The sequence below is a fragment of the Stegodyphus dumicola genome, chromosome 3 (genome assembly GCF_044657685.1).
Source record: "Stegodyphus dumicola isolate Sdum_Otavi_A_Nest chromosome 3, ASM4465768v1".
In the NCBI taxonomy this organism is placed as follows: Eukaryota; Metazoa; Arthropoda; class Arachnida; order Araneae; family Eresidae; genus Stegodyphus; species Stegodyphus dumicola.
Genome location: NC_140770.1, coordinates 71,979,214 through 72,003,456, shown reverse-complemented (window position 1 = coordinate 72,003,456; position 24,243 = coordinate 71,979,214). Strand labels below are relative to the sequence as shown.

At 32.8% G+C, this 24,243-nt stretch overlaps 1 non-coding gene across 1 annotated transcript; it reads right to left on the bottom strand.

Annotated features, from left to right (window-relative positions):
* Positions 1 to 665: 665 nt before the first annotated feature.
* Positions 666 to 738, bottom strand: TRNAA-AGC (transfer RNA alanine (anticodon AGC)). Its single transcript has one exon. It is a non-coding gene; the product is annotated as a tRNA-Ala (tRNA).
* Positions 739 to 24,243: the final 23,505 nt, after the last annotated feature.

The window sequence follows — 24,243 nt, the reverse complement described above, 5'->3', positions numbered from 1 at the left end:
TACCGGATTAATTAAGCACATGGTTTGCAATAAGTGACAATACTTTCTATTTTTTCAGAACACGAAATCCCTAAATTGAATATAAAAAACATCGCGAGGAGTTTTGAAGTATTTAGAAACCTAATTTTTAAGATTCATGTAGTTTAATATTTCCATATTTCACACCAAGGCACTTTAACTTCACATTGCCATTCATTCACATTTTCATAATCACATTAAATATCCACACAGTCTCTGATGACTTTCGTTTTTCTTCCACACTGTTAAAATGCACAGGGGGGGGGAATGGGAAAGAAATCATTAAAAAAATATATATTTTAATAGCGTTTTGAGATTTTTTATTAGCTAAAACTCCAATATTTATATCATTAGTATGATGTGAAGTTGTGAAAGACTTTTCAATACTTCCATAGTTTGTGTTTTTTGGTTATATACTTTGGTTTAATTCTTTTAGATTTCACAAAGTATTATGAAACTTCTTCAAATAAGTATGTTGCTCTTGTAAGGAAGGTTTCAGGGAAAGAAGATAAGAGCGACGAGTTTAAGCAATAGAATTGTCTTTTTCAAAATGAGATATGTAACAATTTCTAAAGGCCTGTTTTTATCGAACATTTCGACAAGGTTGCGTCATAATTATTTTAAATTTGTTAATTTAGAAAAAAATTTGGAGGCACTGGGTATCGATCCCAGTACCTCTCGCATGCTAAGCGAGCGCTCTACCATCTGAGCTACGCCCCCACGTGTTTTAGATTTGCAATATGTCGGGAATTTTCGCACTGTAAAAGACGCAATTTTGCTGAATCCAGCTGAATCAATACAAGATTGAGCATATACGATTAGTTCTGCCACGCTAAAAGCACAGTCGCTGTTTATAAAATACTCTTAAAACTGTGCATATTTCCAGATTTTTCTGTTTTAACAGTTTTTATTTGACGTTATCTCAGTTTTTTAACATATGATAAACATACCTCATTTAATGAATTTAACATGATAATTTTTAACATACGATTAATTTATAATTTTTAGTATATGACTAATTCATTTTATTCGTAAGCATTCTGGTATATTAAAATTCTAAGAATTCAAGCCAGGAAGAGAAATAATGTTTGTAGCTTATGTAGCATTTATTTGTCGAATTTCAATATTTACAAGATTCAAATTCTGATAGAGAAAAATGCTGTATTTACTATATTTATACCAATAAATTTTATAATATATAACCTTAATCTTATATTTCATTATCACTGGAATTTTTGTCTTTAGAAGAGATCTCCAACTCGTTATATTTAAAATAAACAAACTTTACTCTACGTCCTTTCGTAAGTGGTTTAATTCAAACATGAATTTTCGGGGGAGGGAGAGAAATTTTGAGGTTGCAATTTCCCGTTTTTTCTGTATTATGGACAGCTATGAGTGACACATAACCTGTTTTTGTTCATAGCTTTGGTTAAGGATTTGGATTATTGTATTATGGTAAAACACACAAGAGTTGTCTAACTGAGGGAAAGAATGCTTTCATTTAGGAGTTTCTTTAATAAACTTCACATTCACAGAAAGAAAACTAAGAAAAGACTCTACAACGAATTTGTTCGCCGGAATTTTAACCCGGGTGTAAATAACATAGCAGTGTTAACGTCTCTGGTGCTGTTAAGATGATTATGGCCTCAAGAATTAAAAAACAAAGACTGCTTCTAATTTGAAACGGTCTTTAAACTATTCTTTGAAATTTTTTAACTTAATATTCAAACAAAGGATGATTTTTTTTATAAATCACTTTTTCTTAACTTTTCAGAGTCATTAAGTTACTTTGAAGCAAGAGATTTGAAAAATGTGCAGTGCCCACGCTAGGATTCGAACCTGGACCTCTCGAATACACCTCGAGTGTGCTACTATTACACTATGAAGGCCTGTAGATAGGAAGGAGGAGAAATGCCCTCGCCGGAAAACATACCTTATATCCTTGGCGTGGCCTGTTATGGCCATAAGATCATAAGGTGGGTCGTGATGTGCCCACTTCTGGTACCTTATATACTCAACCTTTCAAAGGGTGACTGGGGATTAGGGGACCCAATCGCCAAATCCTGGTGGTGAAGAATCATCTTGCACGACCTTTTAGTTCGGGTGCCATTGTAGAATTTTTTCGATATCCAGAAACTGAAGAAATGAGCAGTGTCCTCTCTGAGACTCCAATCTGGACCTGTCGAATACACGCCGAGTGTATTACCATTACACCAGGAAGGCATGCAGAAAGGAGGGAGAAAATACCTTATATCTTTGGCGTGGCCTGTTATGACCATAAGACCACTCAAGTGGAGATAATTTGTCTCCACCTGGAGTTGCTAAGGTCTCGTGCCTTTTCCCACGCACCTTTTTTAGGTGGGAAGAAGATAAGGAGTTATCTAAGTACTCTTGTGGTGTATGTGTTCAACTCATCTAGCTAACAACTTATGATTCGAATCTCGATGAACACTGAGTTGATTTTTTATATTTATCGTTTAAAAAAGAACACTAGAAGAGTAGAAAATGACCCGAATCTCATGCAGTTTACATGTTTCTGTTTGGAAAAATATAATGGTCTCTGAAAAGTTACGAATATTCACATTAAACTGTTCTTGGAACTCGCATGAATGTATACATTATAATGACGCATAATATTGATTTCATGAACTAATGAATACATCTATACATACTGAGAGATACGGTTCCATGGGATGTCTTTACAATAATCACTACAGATGAGCAGGAAGAAAGTTACAATTTATTGTTAATAATAATACGCAGCAAAACAGGCAGCTGTAAATCATGCAAAGATAACGCGGATATTAAACAATTCCACTTTAACGCGCAAGAAATAACGGGAATTCCTGATATCACTCACAGCAGTCTTTCTCACAATTGACTATCAACTATCTAACTTGACTATCGAAGCCGTATTTATATAACGTTGCGGGTCATTCCAGAAGCTTTAGGGAAAATCTATTTTACAGCTTCGAAAATGCATTTTTCCGAAACTTCCCCAATGTCGCCAAAATTACGAGAAGTTGAAAAATTATGCTAATTTGGGGAACAAAAATTATCGTTCAGGATCATTAAAAGAGTTTTTGTCCATGAATAAGCGATTTTTACAATTTAAATGACTTTGGATTCAGAATTGCAAAATACAACTCAATGAAAGGAATAAGTATAAAGAATATGTGGTCACAAATTTAATTATACAAAAATAAATCCTAAAACTATTACTCTAAATTCAAAACTTAAAAAAAATAAATAAAGCACAATAAAAAATATCCCAATAAATACTGTATTGTGATACAATATCACAATAAAAAATTTTAATAAAATATCACAATAAAAATTATAATCACAATTAAAAATTATTGATAACAACTGAATTAAAAAGTTATAATTAAAAGAATTTAAATATTTTCAGAAATTTCAGAACATCATGCACTTGAGTAGCTAGCGTAAGGTTTTAAGAGCAAATGCATATTTCTCGAAAGAAACATCCTAAAGAAAATACCTATAACTTATTAATTACTTGCGAAAACAATTATTGATATTTTTTTATAATTTAATTTCCTAAAAAATTTCTCATGAAGTGTTCTAGACCTTCGTTCTACTTAGAAGAAGGAATTTAAAGGCAAGCTGTCATCTGTGTATTTCTAAAAAAAGAAAATAAAATGAAGTTTTTTTAATAATAAATTATTTTACTTTATTAAGCTTTCAATGAAGTATAAGGTAATTTAGTTGGTATATGCTGCTGTATGATTTTGTTGGTATACGCTGTTGCACGTACGCAATATTGTTGGTATACGCACGTTTTAAACAACAGTTTCGATCGCTGTGTTGTCAGTAAGTAAAACTAGACTTTTTAAAATAGCTGTCGAAATATTTTCTAAGTCTGAAAATTTATTTTCTAGAATTTATCAATACTTAGCTTATATTCCAGCTTGATTGCACAAATAAATTGTTTGTCTTTGCAGATAAATTATTTAAGTTTATTTTCGATAGTTTATGTTTTGATTCTAAGTTTTTTTTTTTATGTTATATGAGTTGTCATCTGTTTTGAGGACATGTTCAGTTAAATGAAAGATACATAAATAAAAGAGTTCATTCTCTTTTCGCTAAGTTTCTCGGAATTTTTTTGGGTATTATTAATTAAAGACTCCTAACAGCCCTTCTTAATCTCGGTTCACTTTGAGAACACACTACTAAGCACGAAAGGAAGATTAATCGAAATCGATTGTGTACTTAAACAAGGCTTAACTAGGAAATGTTGGTTCCTCTGCCGTACCGACGTTAATACACTTTCCGTGTTCATTATTAATTCTAGTTTTCCTTCCACGGGATTCATTCAATGCCTGTAAAATTATCTGGTTCATTGTAAATTCGAGATATTTAAAAAAATATTTTCTCAGAAAAGGTTTCTAGAACTTCCTCTTTTGGGCAAAAGTTATTAATCGTTGTAGCACCGATGGGAAAACCCGCAAAACTTTCTTTCCCTTTCCGTAAACTGGTTCATTTATCAAAAATTTCACCGGAAAATGTTTTTAATTAATTCCACAAAATTCGTGTAGGCAGGTGGCTAACAAATTGTTGAAACTGTGAAAATTTCCCTTTTGTGAATCAGTGACATTTTCTTTGAGTAAACTGGCGAATTAAAGGAAGTATTTTGGATCATAAGGTCCTGGTAGAGATAAATTCTTTTCCCAAACTGAGCATCACAATGAGATGATTTGGATATGTTCTGGGACATATGATAATAAGTCACGTTCAATAATTTCTTTGAACAAAGAGCGTTCTTTACAACTGCCTCTCAAACAAGACAGATTTCAGCTGCTAGGCTAACTCTCAGAAGCACCTTATTTTTCAGCAAATTTGATATTTGTTTTTCAGAACTCTCTTTTTTCAGCTAAATTTTCAATATTTGCATCAAACTGAAAAACTCGCAGCGTAGAAATGATAATCATAGCAACAACAGTAATAGTAGTATAAGGCGAGGTTGTGTATGTCCTTAATATTTATACGGATACTATTCTATTTAATATACATAACAACATACTAGATGCGTTTCTATTAAATACCATAATTATTTAGTTCTATTTAATATAACAACAATAATTATAATAATAAAAAGACGAAGTTCATATTATGAATGTATAAAATGTAAATATTGGTATATTTAATGCATATGACAACCACATGTTTAATAACAACAAACTCAGAAAGACAATTATAACAGCAATAATAATAATAATAATAATAATAATAATAATAATAATAATAATAATAATAATAATAATAATAATAATAATAATAATAATAATAATATTAATAATAATAATAATAATAATAATAATAATAATAATAATAATAATAATAATAATAATAATAATAATAATAATGATAATAATAATGATAATAATAATAATAATAATAATAATAATAATAGTAATAATAATAATAATAATAATGAAAGCTTCTACATATCATAAATTCACAATATTTATGTAGATAGCGTTTCAATTTAATACACATGATGACAATGCACTAACAACAACAATAATAATGTAAAGAGAGGCTAAGCATATCATGAACCATTAAAATTTGTATAATTGTATCATGGTACAGTATAACCCTGGCTGATTAATATATTTGTGCTCTGAAAGTTATGTAAATACATTTACAAAGAAATCCCTGTACAAAACTACAGTATCAGTATGCAAATTATGACCAATTTCAAGTTATCTTATCATTTTAGCACTCATTTTTATTTACTTATTTATTTAATTTGGTGCATGGATTCATTTTTTCATTAGATTATTTCAGTTGCTGACGGATAACAGAAACTACCGGTTAAAACCTTGACGGATATTCGAGTTTGGCCTTACAGTAGCATTAAAACTACTCTATACTAGTTTCAAAATTTAATATAATATTTGAGGTCACAATAAATGAATAATTTGTGCAGCTATCAAAGCCAAGAGCAGATAAAATTAAAATAACATGATATAAAATTAAAATAATCATCTATTACTTAAACCAGTAAATTTAGTTCAGTAAATTTAATATGATATCTAATAAATTTAACACTGAAGGCATGAGACGTGAAAAATCCACCTCGCCTTCGGCGGAACTCGAAACCATGTGTCTTCAAATACTACCTGGATTGTCTTCTTCTTTATATTGTGTATGTATGATGGGAAGTTAAAATTCCTTACATTCCTCCTCGCTTACAAGAAGAGTTGGAAAAAACGCAAGAAACTCAGTCAGCCAAAGATGGTGACGATTTATTGTCCATTACATTTTAGTTTGGGCGCTTCTGCTAAGCTTCTGGGTCTGAGAAATATGAAAAAAGTCTGTATTCTCAGCAGGATTAGTGTTCTTTCTTTTTCTGGAGTGACATGCACTTACAGGTAAATATACAGACACCACATATTTACCAACAAGCGATCCAGGCGTTGTCCCTTCCTACTAACTATCTGGAACAACCGCTTGGTCCAAGGGTCCTCATAAAGCTTTCACGCAGTGGTTTCAAAATCATAAGTGGTCTAAGCTGAGCTTCATTATTAGGTAATCAGACCTTGCTACGTCAAAAAACTGGTTTAAGGATTTTCTAAATGTTCTAACTTTTCAACTTTATGCCACTTGGCGTAAGAGCTGACCATTCACAGCAAAGGAAACATCGGTGGATAGTTTCGCTAACTCAGCTACACGTTTACGCATGCGCAACTTTCCCTTCCCTGACTGGCTGTGTCTTAAGACCCGCTAAAAAAATGTGAATGGACTTATTGACCATGCTTTAAGCTACAAAGCTTTATTACGACAAAACCGTCGTCTGAAAGAAGCATTAGGGGCTTATAATAGAAGACCCTCGGCTCACACCACACCATGGGCACTGGCGGATCATCCACTTGTCCGCGATGCTTCATTTATAGCTATGAGTAGGTACGTTATCATATATGCATGGTGATACATACATATTACGTCTACATCGAGGTACACATGTTATTACATAGTTATTACGGATTTTACACCTTGACATCAGCAATGGGGGCATGAGATAACACTTTATAATCACAAATTATAGTGTTTGAAATTCACTCTTACATAAAATTAGTCAATTATTCAGCACACAAAGAACATCATTTTCCTAGAGTGAAATTTAATATGAAAATCTCGTCGAAAACTTCATCAGTATATTATCATTTTCATCTTTATCGCTTTCTTAATTCTTATGACCTGATAAAATTATTCTCTTATATTGATTGACTTTTTTTTTTTTTTTTTTTTTTTTTGCATATGGTCTAAGTGGCTGTGTGGATAATGAGACTTGAACACATAGATTGTAGCCGAACTTCTTCAAAACTGGGATGCATATTACTTACTAACTAATAACAGAGAACTGATCTGTTTTTGTGAATTAAGCAAACGAGGATGACACTTAACGAAAAGTGTATGACACTTAATTTATGAAACTTGTACATTTCCTATGCCGAGTTATCTTTGACCTTTAAAACCTCATGCTGTCAGTTTTCTCTGTTCACTTGAAGGAATTTATTTTACAAATAAGTACTAATCTTCCCAAGTCAAAGTTATTACAAATTGTTTCATCATTAGGATGGCAAGATAATTTTGTACCTGTCAACCGAAGTTTGCTAATTACATTTTGTTCCTAACTACCATACCTTTTCCCGAGAATCACTCTTTCCAAATCAAATGGCTATCTTTCTTCCTGTTATTCTAAAACTATGTATCGCTTTTTTTTTTTTTACTTTATGAATCAAAGAGAAACTTCATAATTTTTAGCCTCGCTGAGAATGCCTCCACTTAAATCACCCCTTGATGATATTATTATCTGATTTTTTTTATGTTTCCAAATTAATTGTCATGCACTTCTCGTACACACTTTTAAAACATCCAACTGGAATGAGCCTATTTTGATGCTGCTGCTTAAAAAACACATTTTAAACTCCATTTGGAGCTAGTTACACATAAAATCATTTGTGCGTGATACAAAATAATCCATTTTTATCTTATGCTATGCTTCCAAAATTAAAGCTAATATGGAAAAACTTAAGCCATTCTGAAATTTTCGTCCACAATATCCATTTCCTCTCATAGTTTCCAACTTTTGTTTTACTAATTTTATAGTCCGAAAACTGAGATTAGAATTATGCGAATAATTTAATTTCCGAAGGAACCGGTTACAGGAAGAACGTAACAAAGAAAAGTAGTTGGATAAACCGCAGGTGTCTATCTCAGTACGATACTTACATTCTAAGACGAATACATCGTAATATTAACATTACAATATTTAATAAAATACCTTCATTTCTACTTCTTAGTAACTCTTACTTGAATTTCACATGTTAATTTGTCTTAACTTGAATTTCACATGTTCTTATTATTGTATGTGTACTACATAGGCCTCATACCATACATAAATGACTAGAGAAGGGAATGTGCAGCTGACTTGGCGAAATTGTACACTGAATATCAGTTCGTGTTTGTTTCGCTGTGATTGGTCGGTTCTTGTATTAGGCTAGCGTTCTAAGTTCAGCAGTTAGAAGGAAAAGGTTAGGCGTGACCTTCGCAGGTAGTTTGCGAGGGTTTGTCTTAGTTAGTAAGACGAAAAAAATCACTGTGTGGAGGAACTCATTTTAAAATTTAGGCTACCTTATCCTATGAATGAAATGAGGAAGAGAAAAATTATGCTGATATTTTTTAAATTCTCAGAACCTTTAGCTAATAGGCTGGGAGAAAGATATGCAAGAACATGCGTTCATCCAAGAATCAGTATAATTTTCAAAGCATTAAAAGAAATAAATTTTTGACTACTGTAATTATAAAACTGTAATGAAAAAAACCTCTTATGTTTAGTGTTAAGTAATATTTAAATATAGAATCAACAGGTAAATTAAAGCAGGAAACATAAAAATGAGCAATGCTCTACTGGGATTCGAATTCCGGCGAACCACTTGATTGTTGACCAAACGCTCTTTCAATTACATCACGGAGGTAATCGGTAAGGCAGGAAAAAAAAATCCCTTACACAAACACACACACATATACATGTAATACAATTGCAATATATATAACAAAACTGCAATGTTATGTACAAGAAATTAATTTATTTTCTAAGCAAAAGATGTTCATTTTAGTATAGGTTAAACACAAAATAGTGTTACATAAATTAATCCGATTCTCTGATTTTTGCTTTTTTGTTGTTGTTGTTGATTTGTAATTTTCTTTATTGTAAGAACACCACACCCCATAAATACGCCATAAAAGCATGTTTTAATGTGTAGAGACATTAGGTTATTTCGAAGCAGGAATGATAAAAATAAAACAATACCCTCGCCGGGACTCGAACCAAGCACCTCTCGAATACGCATCGAGCGTGCTAACCACTGAACCACGAAGGCATGCTAAGAAGGCGGGAAAAATACCTTATAAATGTATTCTGAAGATTATAGTAAGTAATCCCATGAGCAATGGACTATGAGTAGTTAAATTTTATGAAAAACAAAGTTAAATTCAGATTTTTGACTTACGATTCTATATTTCTAATCTTGGGCTCTTGAAGAATTAGCGTTATTTGAAATGGATGTATTTTAATGAAAAGTAATGATAAAAATAATAATGGCGTGTTAAATAAAGCATTTTTTTCAAATATAAATCATAAAAATTTAAAATAATGCCATATTTTTATTACCATTTATAATTTATTTAGATTATTTAACGCATTTAAATATAACAGCATTCTCTTCGAGAATCCGAATTTTTTTTACGTTTGCATGTTCCCAAAATCTATTATCTTTTCATTTAAAAATATATGCTATAAATTCGCATTTTGAAAGAGGAGAAAATATATTAACGGGATTGAATAAAAGATGTAAATGTTTTTATAAACTCTAAAAACGTATATAACTCTTTCATGAGATAGTTTTATGTATATATATATATATATATGTAAATCCATCTTTTAAAATTATATTTCTTTATATTTTGCAAAAATTCAACGTAATTAGATTCAAATAGCGAAATTAAAAACAAATTTGCCAGTCTTTCGGTTCATAAATCATTTCAGTTTGAGACAGCTTAATGATATGATTCCACTGAAATTTTTAAAACAAATTATTTTATATAAAACATGTATGCTATGTAGAAAAATGAAAATATGCACGTAAAACTAAAATATGCACGTATGCATTTTTAACATTTATGAAACATTGAGTTTCTGAGGCATTTTCTCCTTCTTTTCTGCATTTCTTCGTGATGTAATTTGAGGTATATGCGACGCGTATTCGAGAGGTCCAGGACTCGAGTCTCAGCGAGAGCACACACATTTTTCGCATCTCCTGCTTTTAGAAAAAAAAAAAAGTCTTTTTTTTTTTTTTTTAATTACCCGAATTAAAATGGTGATGGACGATAATTCGTCACCACCAGCATTTGGCGATTGGCTCCCCTAATACCATTAACCTTTTAGAAGAAGTGTATATAAGGTATTTTCTCCCTTCTTTCTGAATGCCATCGTACGCATATTGGACGTGTATTCGAGAGATCCAAGGTTTGACCCTCGCTGAGAGTTGCAGTCATTGTTTTTTCACATCTCTTGCTTGAAAAAAAAAAAAAAAAAAAAAAAAAAAAAATCCTGATGACCCTACAAGTTAGCTGATTGTTACTGCATAGAAATCTTCATTGATGAGGGGAAAAATACATTTGCCTTTGGTCATAAGCTTCTTTGAAACTGGTGGTAGCAACATAATATTTCCTAACTCCATTTCAATGTTTCGAGAACGCCTTGAAGAATTTAACCTGAAGTCATCGCAGTTCTCTTCCCTTTTCATTAACAAACTGAAAGGACGACGAATTTTAATCTCTCATCTTTCACATACTACTCTCAAAGATGCTTTTAATTTCTATTAAACTCAACGGCAATCTCCCCACCACACCATTCATGTCCAGAACATCTGCTCACGTACTGGATTACACGTTTTAATTTCAGTTTAGTCCCTTATCTGTTGCGTTGGTGGAAGAGAGTTCCTGATTATCCTCTATCTTGTTTTTGAACGGCTAAAGCTACATGTAACAAGTAATGGTTTGGATTTTGAAGTAAAATGTTGCATGTTAGAGTGTACCTTTCAGACCGGTTCTAGGAAAGCGTGTTTTCAGAGGAAATTATCCGTTGCATCTAGCAGCTTTTCGTCTCATAGAGCTTTTACTTGGGATACAGACTCTCAAAGTCCGATGAACAACGTAGCAATCAAGCAGCTTTAGCTGGTTTATGTCACTAATGAGATATTTATATTTATTTTGCCAGTTTTGACATTTGTATATATCATTTATGTTAGTTCCACTAATGAGATATATAGGATTGATTAATAATATTATGTATGGTTCACTACAGAAAAGTAAACTGCAACGTACTGGCTGAAACAACTTGTTGAAAGAAGGAGCCTTTCAAAGATTGTGCTGTTAAATCATATAGCTAAGCCTAAAATTGCAGAAGAAAAAGTTGTAGTTACTTATTATGTTTTAGATTCAGCTTCGTTCATTACAGATTTGAAAGAATAAATGCTAAGAAAAATGCTTGCTTGTTTATTCATAATAGTATTAATGCAAAATATATTAAGGGAGCTGAATAAGTAAACATAACATAAACCAACGTTTCTCAAACTGTGTTCAGTAGAACAGTGTTCTGTAAATAATCACTGAGTGTTCAGCAAAAATATTATGAAACTGAGGTTAGATAACAACGAAACATTACTTGGTTTTATATGTTTAACACAATAATGCAACGCAACACCAAATAGCTTGCTCATGTTGACAACAAAATATATGCAGAATGCATTTCTGGTAAAGTTTCTGTGCCGAGTTGAGAAGTAGTGTTTCACTGTCACTCTAGTATATTGATAGTGTTCGTTTTCTTTGGACTTCTCACTCTTTTCTATTGTCTTCTTTTTTATATTGGTAAGCAAATGTCAGATATTTACTAAATATTAGGTACAATTTTTTTTATCGTCAAAAGTTTTATTGTTTTATAAAATGAGTAATGTAATTATCCAGACCAGAAAAAGAAAAATTTTGCTCGCTATCCTGTGATTATTTTTCAACTTGATTTTCCTTGAATCAAAGATTCGGAGATATCCATGTCATTGAAAACTAAAACTGTTTAATTTTTTTAATTAGTTTTTTTTTTTAATTAAGAACTGAAAAATGTTTCTTTCATAGGTATGATATATAAAACTTGGAATAAATGTTCATTTAAATATCCAATATATCTGCGTTATAAATAAAAGCCAAAATTTACTGCAGTGTTCCTGAAAACGTTTAGATTTTGAAAAGTATTCCGCAGCAAGAAAAGTTTGGGAAACATTGATGTAAGCAATAACACAGTTATTTTCTCCGTTGTCATTCCTTTCCAGTATCTATATGTGTTGATGACAATAGTTTCAGAGATGTGTCTTAGATGCGCATTTGAAAAACCGTTGCAAGCAGAATAGCTATCTTAAAATGTCAACTCTGCAAAAATGATTGGCCAGTCAATCTTGACCAGTGAATAATTCAAACAAAGCAACTACATTCTTTCTGGATTTTTTGGTACATCTTTAAGAAATTTTTGCTGGTGTTCATGAGAATTCCTTTGCTTGACATCTTTCTAGTATTTTGCGAATATTTTACGTTTGGAGATTGGTAGGAATATCAAGATATCAGGTTGATTGTATTTTTTACCTTTTAGCTAACTGATGAACGCTTCTATTTTCCTATGCATTTTATTCTTATTACAATCCTATATTCAGTGTTCAAAACAAAGCTTTTACTATTCTTGTAAACGCAATTTACAATTCGCCTCATGCAATAAGACTTGGTGTACAAACTCTTCACGTATTTTCACGTACCTTTTCCTGATATTTATTTGAATCTGATACATAGTAAGTAGTTTTGTCGGGATGAAGCCCCATTAGTACTTCCAAGCAATTTAGTCATAATTCTTACCTTAAAAACGATTCAATAAAAATCACTTCAATATGTAAATAAATCAATATACACGAACTAAAACTATGTACAAAATTTATTTACACCACGTTAGCTATTCTAAATTACTCTCAAAACCATTATTACCGACTCAGTCTGTTTTTGAAGCAATTCTCTAAGAACAGAGTGCAACAGGGTTGCAACAAAAGTATGCGAAATTAAGTAAGTATTCACTACAGCGCTTCCTAACGGCAAATCGGCAGTCACGACACGGGATATTACTTAAAATCCATTATGTTTCAACCATTAAATCAGAAGCCATCTCGATGGTGAAAAATGAAAAGCTGTTTTGTTTCCTAGTATTTCACAGCGAGGAGCTATCTTCTGAAGCGAGATATTTGCCAAAGCATCGCGGACGAAAACGAAGCGGAGAAAGGAGTGCAAGGCGAAAACGTTGCCGGACAAAACATCGTGGGGGGAAAAGGAAGCAAGGAGAAAACATCGCGTGGTACAAAAGCATGAAAACATCTTTGAAAATAAAGCGGTTCATGTCGTGGTAAAAAATAAACCACCTACAAATTATGTCATGACGATAACATTGCGCACGTGTGTTTCTCAGATTTAAAAAATTGTAAATGCAAATTTGAATAATGATTTATGAGCGCAAGAAGCAATGAGAAGTATTTTTAGTTTTATATGTCATATTTTTGAATCAGCTAATAATTTTTTGATGAAAAAATAAGAAGGGAAAATTAAATTAAAGGAAATTTAAAAATTGAAAATGAGTGGAAAATTAATATGTCCATATAACAATTAGTAGGACTTTTAGCTTACGTAGTTAACGTAAACTAAAAGCTTACGTAAGTTTACGTAAAGGTCATTAATTAATTAAAGTTTTTTAAAAAGTTTTATTGATATTTTTTGACGAAAAATATAATCTTAAAAATATTAAAAAAGGAACTGTTTGAGCTTACTTCTATTAAATTCGTTTAGTTAATTATAAAATTATTTTCTTTCACTTTTTTTAATCTGACATTCTTTTAGAGGAAATCAAATTTTGTTTTGTTTACAAGCTGTTTTGTTACTTGTGATGAAATATATCAGCTACATAATATTTTAGTAGGGGATTTGGATTTATTGAATAGCTATTTTGTTTCTGATTGGTAGAACCAGGGCTATCTGCATAAGCGAAATTATGTGTTTGTGGAGAACTTTCTCAAAACTGGGCTTGTATCGACATTATACATTAGAAAACCACAAAAATCTCATGCAACCTGCTCATTCGCCGGATCAAACTACCAGTGTGCAGCGATTTTACCGCTTGATCACTGTTGGCGGCCAGTTCAATAGGGAAAGTAGTTCGCTTCTACATCAAATACTAGAAAGACTTGAATTTAAAAATATTCCTCGTTCTTTTTTGCCTTTGCAATTCATTATGTGAATATGCAGTTCAAAGTTTTAAAGCCTGAAAAACGTGTGTTTGCCCTGTTATCGTCGTGCAATGATATTTAGGTGCTTTATATTTCCCCATGTTATTTTCGACTACAATGGGTTTAAACTGTGAAGGTTCTGAACAGCTTTATTTTCGACGACGATGTTTTGTACCACTATGTTTTAGAGCTGCGATGTTTTCTCTTTGTTTTGTTTGCTATCACGATGGTTTCTCCGACGAAGTTTTCGCCTTGCGTTGTTTTCTCCGTGACGTTTTCGTTCGCGATGTTTTCCGCTGACACCAGTTACGTATAAATACTTGTCTTTTACTACGGTTATAGCAAAAAGTGAATCGTAATTATTTATCTTGGATTTATTCGGAAAGTATTTTTTAGTGATTCTAAAGATCTGTATCGAAAATACTATAAAATACTGAGATTTAACTTATGTCAATATAAAACATGACAAATTATATTTAAATTTATTTGTAAAAATCTAATTAAGTATTACATTTTTTTCCATAAATCTTGATTAGAAATGATTAATCCAAAACTATATTTCACTTGCTTATTTCAAAAACAAAATGCATTAAATAATTTAAGTGCAGCTTGCTTGTGACTTTGCACCTTCGGTTAAGTGATCTAAATTAGGGCTTAATAATTCACAAAAAAGCCCAAGTTTGAAAACTGCAAAACTATTGGTTATCAATTATTCTACAAATTCCTACAATAGATGTTGTATATAAAAGCTATGAGAGCAGTGGGAAGTAGAAATGCCTTCTAACGGAAATTCAACTCGTCATGAATAATGATTCAGGATAATGAACACTGAACATGCTGCTGGAAGCTTCGGAATGATTCCAGACGAAAGCAAAGTAGGAACTTATTAAAAAGAATCAATATAATAAACGTTCCATTGCAGGTATTCAATCAAATTTCAGCTAATGGCTTCTTCAATCCATTTATAAAAGTTCCTTCATTTCTGTGCTCAATTAATCTTTTGTGGAGAGCAGTTGCCATTCTTACTTCTTTCAACAAATGTACTAAACAGCAGCGTTATATGATAAATTTCCCTATGACTGGAATCTCTAATTCCTCTTTTCTCTACAATATTATAACTTCTTTTATCATAATGCTAAGTCTAGGGAACTTTTAAAGTAACTTGCGCGGAAAACCAATTTTTAGACACCCATTTATTTATAGATTGTAAGGTGTATTGCAAGGACGTACAGTGTGATTTAGTTCTAACTGCTTATGAATTTGTAGAAATTCAGACTACTAGATAAAAGTAATAGACTGGGGATAAAAAGCATTGACATTGAGAACAAAAAGAACGAGTTAATACGCATATAAGTAACTAGATCTGTTTCTTAAATTATCAACAATAAGATAGATAGTATTTCTATCCTTTTGAAGTTTATATGCAAACTTGAATGTAATTAGCTAATTTATTGGATCTGTTTAATATTTCTTGTTCCGATAATTGCTGTTTTCACAACTGTTGAACTGACTTCATGTACTACCATGCATAATGTAACTTTTCATAGATGTAAATGTATATATGAAACACTCGGGACATGCGGACGAGCCCCTAAATCACTGCTGGTAGTGGCAGGACCCGCGTGTGTGTTACTCATGTTCATGTAGTAACACATACGGTGTGATCTAGCTCTAATTGCTTATGAATTTGTAGAAATTCAGACTACTAGATAAAAGTAATAGACTGGGGATAAAAAGCATTTATCTCCAGTCTATTACTTTTATCTAGCAGTCTATTACTTTTATCCCCAGTCTATGATAATTTAAGTTCATGTGTGTAACTTTGTAGTCACACACTTAACCGTTCTGTTATTTGCATGAGTAGTAACACTCATGCAAATAAGAACCGTTCGCCAGTTTTTGATGAAGCATGTGGCTCAACGCAGATCAGTTTATAGAATCCTGTATAAAAACTATTTAGCAGAAGATAAATGGAAACATATTGTGCCCCTTGATGAAGCGTGGGTTTAGCTATTGAAAGAAGGACACTTATTTTCGAAAACGAAGAGGGAAAAATATACAAACCTGACTTCGTCAATACAAAGAAAGTTTCCGTAAGGGGCTTATATTTGTTGCAGGATTCTGTTACAATGGGATATTAAAAATAACAAGATTGGTAAAAAATGTGAAAATCAACTCAACGTACTATCAAGAGACAGTCTTACGACCGATATTTAGAGAAGAAATTCCATTTCTTTATCGCAATGACTTTCAATAAATATCATCAAGAAAAGTGAATATCCTCAAGACAAAGTAGCAAGTCATACTTCGAAAAGTACCACTACTTTCATTCAAATGTTGAAGACTGATACAGATGTTGCATATATACCTTTTCAATGTGTTTCTTCGAAGTTCCCTGGCTTTTCACCTCTGAACTACTGAGCCTGTGGTCTCTTGAAAAGTTCTTTCTAAGAACAAACTCGCAAACCCACCAAGATAGATCGACTCTGAAAAGACGTGGAAGAGAAATGGAAATTTTACAAAAGCCCTTCTATTATAGAAATCACTGTTCAGACTTATAGTTCAGAAAAAGGCTATTAGATGGAGCATTTAAGAAAAATACTCTTTACCTTCTAAAACTGAAATAAATGGTCCCAAAATCGTTCTAAAATGTTTAAACACGCTTAACATCGGAGTTATTTGTTTTTCCTTTTGTGGATGGGATGGATCTGTGAAGTGCACATTTCTGATGAAGGAGTAAAGAGACATCCTTCTGAAAGCAACAAAATCAACGATTTCGTTTCCCTGCATGTCAATATGAGATGGAACCCACTGTGAGAAAACACATTTCTTTCACCCAGAACTGATAATTTGGCAGATATATCCCATACAATCTTTCCCATAATTTGAGGCCATGCTTTCAAGTATTTCATAGAACATTTGCCATCGGTCAAAGTATAAATAGATTCCTTTTCATATTCGAGAATGATGTTAAATGCCTCGTTCAATGTTAGAAATTCTGATTGCAGCAATAAAATTGCATTAATCTACCCTTCTGAGGCTACAGCTAATAATGCTTCTGATGTTTTGAAGAAGATATCACTGCCCATTTTATCCACCTAAAATTTACTACTATGAGTATAGGTTACAAGAGCTTGATGCCGGATATCATGGATGACTTCCTAGCCCGTAAATGCGTTTAGCTGGTATTTAAAACAAAAGTTTAAAGAAAATGTAAACCTTGTATTTCGATCTGTTTAATATTCAAAGCGTTAAACTAATTTCATTGGAGCAGGGAAAGAAGGCAGATAAACTTTTTCATCAGAATCATTTAGCGAAACGATAATTTTAAATCTTCTATTTTACAACAGTTAATAATATTATTTTAAGATAGTTATCTTCTTTAATTGTTGTGCAGATTTTCGTATTAAATGAGGTTTAACATCATTTGAGTTGAGCCTGTAAGTGCAAGTAATTAATTTTGCTGTAGCTCATAACGAAAGTATTCTGCGATTACTGTAAAACAGTCTCGCAATTACAGAAAAAACAGTCTCGCAAATTTTCTGTTATAGGTAGTCAAAATGCTATCGAAACAACAATTTTGCAATTTTAAGCGCAAAATAAGTATCTCTGATCAGTTCAGTGGTTAGCGCTCCTGGGTAAGGTATCGATGTGTTTAGGTTCGAATCATGGAGAAAGTTTAGATGATTGTAAATGGATAGTGTTTGTGATTTCAGAGTCTCAAGACGCCTAAATGGTATAATGGTTAAGGAAAGCTACTGCGGTACCAAAGAGCCCGGATCCTGGAGAAAGCATGGATGTAAATTGTATGTCCTTCCATAGGAGGTAACAGTGGCCGCCTGTTAGGTGCCTCCATTATGCAATGACTGCCGCTTCCCGCCTTAGTAATGGCGAAAGCCTAAACAAATGGCTAGTGTCCGCGGTAAAAAAGTGTCTCAAAGTCCTGGCGAATGTATAGCGCAGAGTGTCTCAAAATGCTGGTAAATCGTCTCAGAAGCCCAGTCCTCTCAAGAGAAGTCGTCAAAAATCCTCTCAAGAGACTTTGTGGTAAGGGCGTTGGAGACCCTTACCACCAAGCCTCTTGAGGTAAGGACATATCCCGGAGAGAATATCTCCGGGATATATTGTAGATAGATCTCCGGGATATATATGTTATATCCCAGAGAGGGCGCAAATGACTTTTTACATTTATGATTTTGAAAACCAAATAGTCTTTGCTAAGGGGTTTCGAAATGTGCTTGAAAATAATTTGGTTTTACTTGGTTTTCTCATTTTAACCTCAGAGTTATTCATATTAAAATACAAATGCAGTAAATATAATTTTGTTTTTAAAACTTATTATTCGTAGTAACTTATAACAAAATTAGCGTAGGATTGACCTCCAAATGAGCATGTGTTACTTGATTTTCTGTGGGTGACGTCGGAATTTCTTGCTGTAGTAAAATATACCTAAAAAAGAACCTGAAAAAATCTCTGGAAGCTTTCAGATTTTAACAGTCGTCCAAAAGTACTTTTCTAAAGTTTAATATGACTTATCGGCAGAAATTATCTAGAGACTGCTCAGGTGGAATAGCAAAACATATTATAGGATACTAAAGAACTGTAGATTAATATAGAAACGTTATATATCTTCTGCATATTTGAAAAGTGGAAAAATATATAATTTTCTGAAGATACTGGATGCTTTTAATTAGATTGTAAGGTGTATCTTAATTTTTCTAACAGTTAATTTTCAGTTAAAAGTTACTTTCCTATCTTCCTTAATTTCAGCTTACAGAACGTATTTTCAGAATCGCGGTTGAATGCAAATGAGGAGAAGTATTTAACTGTGAAGTTCTACTGACTTCGTTAGAGAGCCAGAGATTCTGACTAGCGCGCGTTCGTCTTTTTAGGCTACTCTCTCTCGTAAGCTATTATTACACTCGGCCGTACTTTAGGCCCCTGATAGGTTCGCCGTTATTTAGCATTAAGGGGACAACTCTGTTAGAATCTTGATAGCTTCGGCTATATCTTTTTAGTTAAGTTTTATTTCTTATTTCCCGAGTTGAAACCCGAGTGGAGACTCTATTGTAACTTCAAGCAGGAGTCGACTGTTAAACTTTATTTGGAATAATAAAGAGTAATTAACCCTTCTCGAGTTTCTGTTCTCTGTCTACTGAACTAAAGTGATTATTCGCTTACCTGTTTTTAAGGTTCCTCAACTTTAGCTGTATATTAAAACACAGGAATCTTAAATGATATATCATTAATTAAATGCATTTTAATTTAAATCAATCAGATTCAAAAGTAAAAAAAAATTAATACTATTAAGATCTGTATCTATTACTTTTGAATAGCCAAGTGTGTTCATCCAGTTTGAATAATAAATACCTCTTATTTTGTCAAATGGAAAAAGACTCGAATAAAAACTGAAACAATACGTTTGCAATAGAAGACATTTAGTGAATCAACGCAAAATCATGTTTCGAGATTAATTCCTCTTTTATGCTAATAGTTCTCCAATAATGGAAAATATATAGATAGCTTGTTATCGGCTGGTTGGCCAACTTCAGTGTAACGTAAACCTAAGCGCATTATCCTCAATTTTAAATTAGATTTTTTCAGATTTTTTAAACATAAGAAACTATCCCTGAAATGCATAAAAATGTACATTTCAGAACACAGCAGTCAAGAATACGGGGTCTTATGATGCAGTTTTCATACAGTACAATAGTTTAAAAGAACGGTCATGGACGTTAAACTGTTGTTGAAAGGTGGTTTCACATTGCGATCTAAGAATTTCTAATAAAGGATTTTAACAGATGATTTCTCCCTTCGCCAGAGTATGGCAAATCGTATAAAAATTAGCGTGTCTGTCTCTGAGTTTCAGCTTAAATAAGTTTTAGATTATTAAACAAATATAATATTTTCTCAAATTTTAAAGCATTTTTCTTTTACGTGCAACCATACGTAAATTCTCTCAAGAATAGCATTTAATTCTCTCATCATTTTATAATGAATCTCTGGCCTGACCCTCGATGAATGGATAGTTTTAAAGAAGTCACTTGAAAGCGAAATTTAATTCCTGTCTCAAAACGATTCTTGCAGTAATGTGAATCTTAGATTTAAAAGCGAACTTAATGATACATTCCATTACTATGGAAGATTGGATCTAATTCCTTCCAAATCTTGTTTGTCCTTCGGAAAATCGGTTTCATAATTAAGCAGAACATTATCACCTGCTAATTCGATTTCATACGCCACGGATCAAGCATTAATTGTGAAGACTGGACCATCAGCAAGATTCACTTTTCCGAAGGGCCCTTGAGCCCCTAAATACCGAAAGCACCCGACCATAAACCCTTTCGTAATTACAGTCCCGGATGAAGTGAGTTATGGAGCGAGCTTCATGGCTTTAATGGCGTCCTGAAAGATAGGATTTGATGGAAGTATTGGATTCTATTTTGGAGCTTTGAAAAGCCATTCTGCTATTTCTTTTTGTATTAATGCAAGAGAGAGAAAAGAACTGGAGGAGGGAAAAGATTTTCTTACCTCTTATTGCTTTTGCGGACTCGCTTGGGACTGGAGATATTGCATGTCAGAAACTTTTGTTATCCCGTAACTTTTTTTTAATGCAGATATTCATAGATGGAGTAAATGGATCTCGTTTGTATGCTGCTTTCCAGTAATTCCCTCGATATTTTGTTTAAAATACGTACGTAGGCTTTTGCATATTTAATAGTCTTCATTTTCATTTTATTATTTTTTTTCTTTGTAAGGTAGATTTATTGTTCAATACAATATGTTGAAGTAGCTAAATATGTGAGTAATTTTAATCTATAACGTCACGGATATTAGAATACTTTTTGGGTTATTTATTATCCTAAAAACGTTTATCGAAAATAGCAAAGCAGGTGAATGTTACCTCTCTAAAACAACGAAAGTCTTCTTGCAAGACTTTCTAAGAAAAACTGGCTCGTATTCACGTCGCAGACAAAGAAAACTAAGAATGATTAGGAAATGACCATGATGTTCGTCAAAATTCAGTAACCCTGATTTAATCCGTCTTTAACTATAACAGTTCAGCTGCCTTATCCATTCAGGACTTGGTAGGCTCGTTTTCCTGGCAAGCTTTACGAAAGGAAAATTTACATTTTGTTATTGTCACGTAAATATGATGGTTAGTCGAGTTATTAATAATTGTAGATTAGAAGATGAATAAGATTGGGTGTCTGTGATCGTCATATCTGCTCCGAGCAAAAACATATTAATTCCGAAAACCTTTTCGTGTTATTTGTAACACGGAAAAGAGATACAGATCCTTTAGTACTGTCTCCTGGGTTCCTATCAATCAACGAAGCTGTTTTATAGCTACAGGGACATAATATATATATAGATGACATATTCATCGGTCGATGACCATAGATTTATGCACATCGGCATAACTATTAACTGGGAGCTTGATGTGATTTTATTCCGGGCAAAAACCTTAAACTCTGGAAACAGTATTAAAATTTAAGAGTTAATTACATCCTAGAATAATAATTAAATGTGCCTTTGTCACTTGAAAATTAATTACACCTTTGTCGCAAATCGCATCAAATGTCTATCAATGAGAAGTACCATAACTAGCCTAACTTGTACTCCAGGGTTTCCGAAAATACGATGCATAGAACGCCGCCCAGCTGGTATATTATTTAGTGGCCCTGACTGCCGTAGTGATGGGCCCGTTTTCGAATCCCAGAGAAGTCATGGGTGTAACTGTCCGTCCCTTCATAGAAGGCAACGTTGGGTACCTATTAGGTGCTTCCATAATGAAATGGCCACTACTTCCGGCCTTTGTAGTGGCGCAAGGCTAATGTTTCGTACATGTGTACGAAAACATGAAAAATGCAGTGATTATTGTGATGTTACAAATGTTCGTGGAAAAGATGTGACAGTCACTGGTCCATTGACACAGCAAAAAGTTGAAGAATTAGGCATAAAATATATGAAAGATGATTTTTGTAACAACTCCGCCGCGACTTTAGCTGATGGAAGAAAAGAGAAAATGTTTACAAACGCATTTATGGTGAAGAAGAAAATAGTAATTTACTTGCTGCAGATACATAGTTGTCAAAAGAATGGCCTGAATTGTCTACGAAATACTGCCATGAAAGCTTTTATAATATCGACGAAACAGTACCATACTACCGTGAATTGCCTCAACATACATATGCATTTAAAACTAAAAGGTCGGAAGAATGTAAAATATCAAAAGATAGTATGATAGTTTCGTACTGGGTCAATAAGTGAGATTAAAAAAAAACTGTTAGTAAGAGTTAAAAGGGGAAAAAGTCTCTGATGTTTTTAAAAAGTAAAGAGTTTACTAGTGGACTATATTTCAAAGGTGTGGATGACAAGTGGCACCTACAGCTGCAGTTAGCAAAACTAATTACTATTAGAGTTGAGCGAGGTTAAAACAGGCATGATTATTGCTACTCAACAATTCGACAGCTCCATCCATAAAGTTTATAGCAAGTTACAGATATTATGATGTAGAAATAAAATGAAAATTCAAGGATGTTACAAATGCTGAACCTCAACCAAGACAACTCCAGATACCGGTTTTAATCTCCAAAGTATAATTCAAAATGATAAGTTTCGTTAGAAATCGATCGAATTTTCGATTAGCACGTGGAAGTGTTACCAGTACTCATATTATGCATCTACAACTTTTTCAGATGGATTCTCTTAGAAAGCTGCAGCTTCTCCGAAGGCAATGATAATCCAACTAACGCCATTTACAATAGCATAAAATACCTCCCTTTTTGAACTTAAGGAATAATGGATGGACTTCATATAGAGCGATGAAATGCTTTGCATGTTATGGCATTGTCATCGACACGTACAGTCCCGCATTTGCTAAAGAAGCCTTACTTTCTAGTGTGCAGCGTCCTTACTGTGAAATTTTACAGATCAAGGATTATGGCGTGGTCCTTTGTTTCTTGGTTTGGTCTTGATTCACCAGTTCTTATGCTTCGCACCTCGAATGCCGAAACCTGCAAGCAAATGTTTGAACGTTCCGTGTATTCACTTTGTCGCAATAATTTCGAGCTGGTTTTAGTAACTTTTAACACGGTAACTAACCTGGTCACAAAGCAAAAGTCATAACGGATTGATTTGATGTAAAAGGAATGAATGAACTCGATTAACCAACTCAGATCTCTGATCTCAACCCGATCGAATATCTGAGATGATTTAGAGCGTCAGTTAAGAACTTTATCATATTGCAGGAGGAATAGATAAAAATATGTGTTGTGGATGACATCTACAGAAATTTAGCGGGAAGCAAATTTAGGCTGTCAACAATACTGACGTCACTTATTTATAGAAATGGGAGAAACGAAGATACAAAAGGAGTAGGGAAGAAACTGCTTTACAGCACACTAAGAGAAAGTGATGTCATACGAGAGCAAACCTTGTAGTATAGTAAACTTGATGGGAAATATTTCTCGAAGGGTAGAGACAGCGATACTGGTGAATATTGACCTACGTCATAATGACATGATAACAGTTCCAATTAAGAAATTTTCTACAGGCATCCAGTTATTAATCGCCTTAACTGTATTTTTACACTATTGAACACAAATATTTTATGAAAATTTTGGAACTATAACTTTTAATTGCGTTGTTTGTTTTCATTAGTCATCCTTATTTTATTTTCTTCCTTTCAAAACTACTCTCTTAAGTTCGAATTCTTCCATGCTAATATCTTCATCCACATTATCTGGTTTTTCATTAAAGAAATTGCTTATTTTAATTTTATTTGTGATTAGCTGTGTAATGCTGAACGCTGTATATTTTTGCTCAT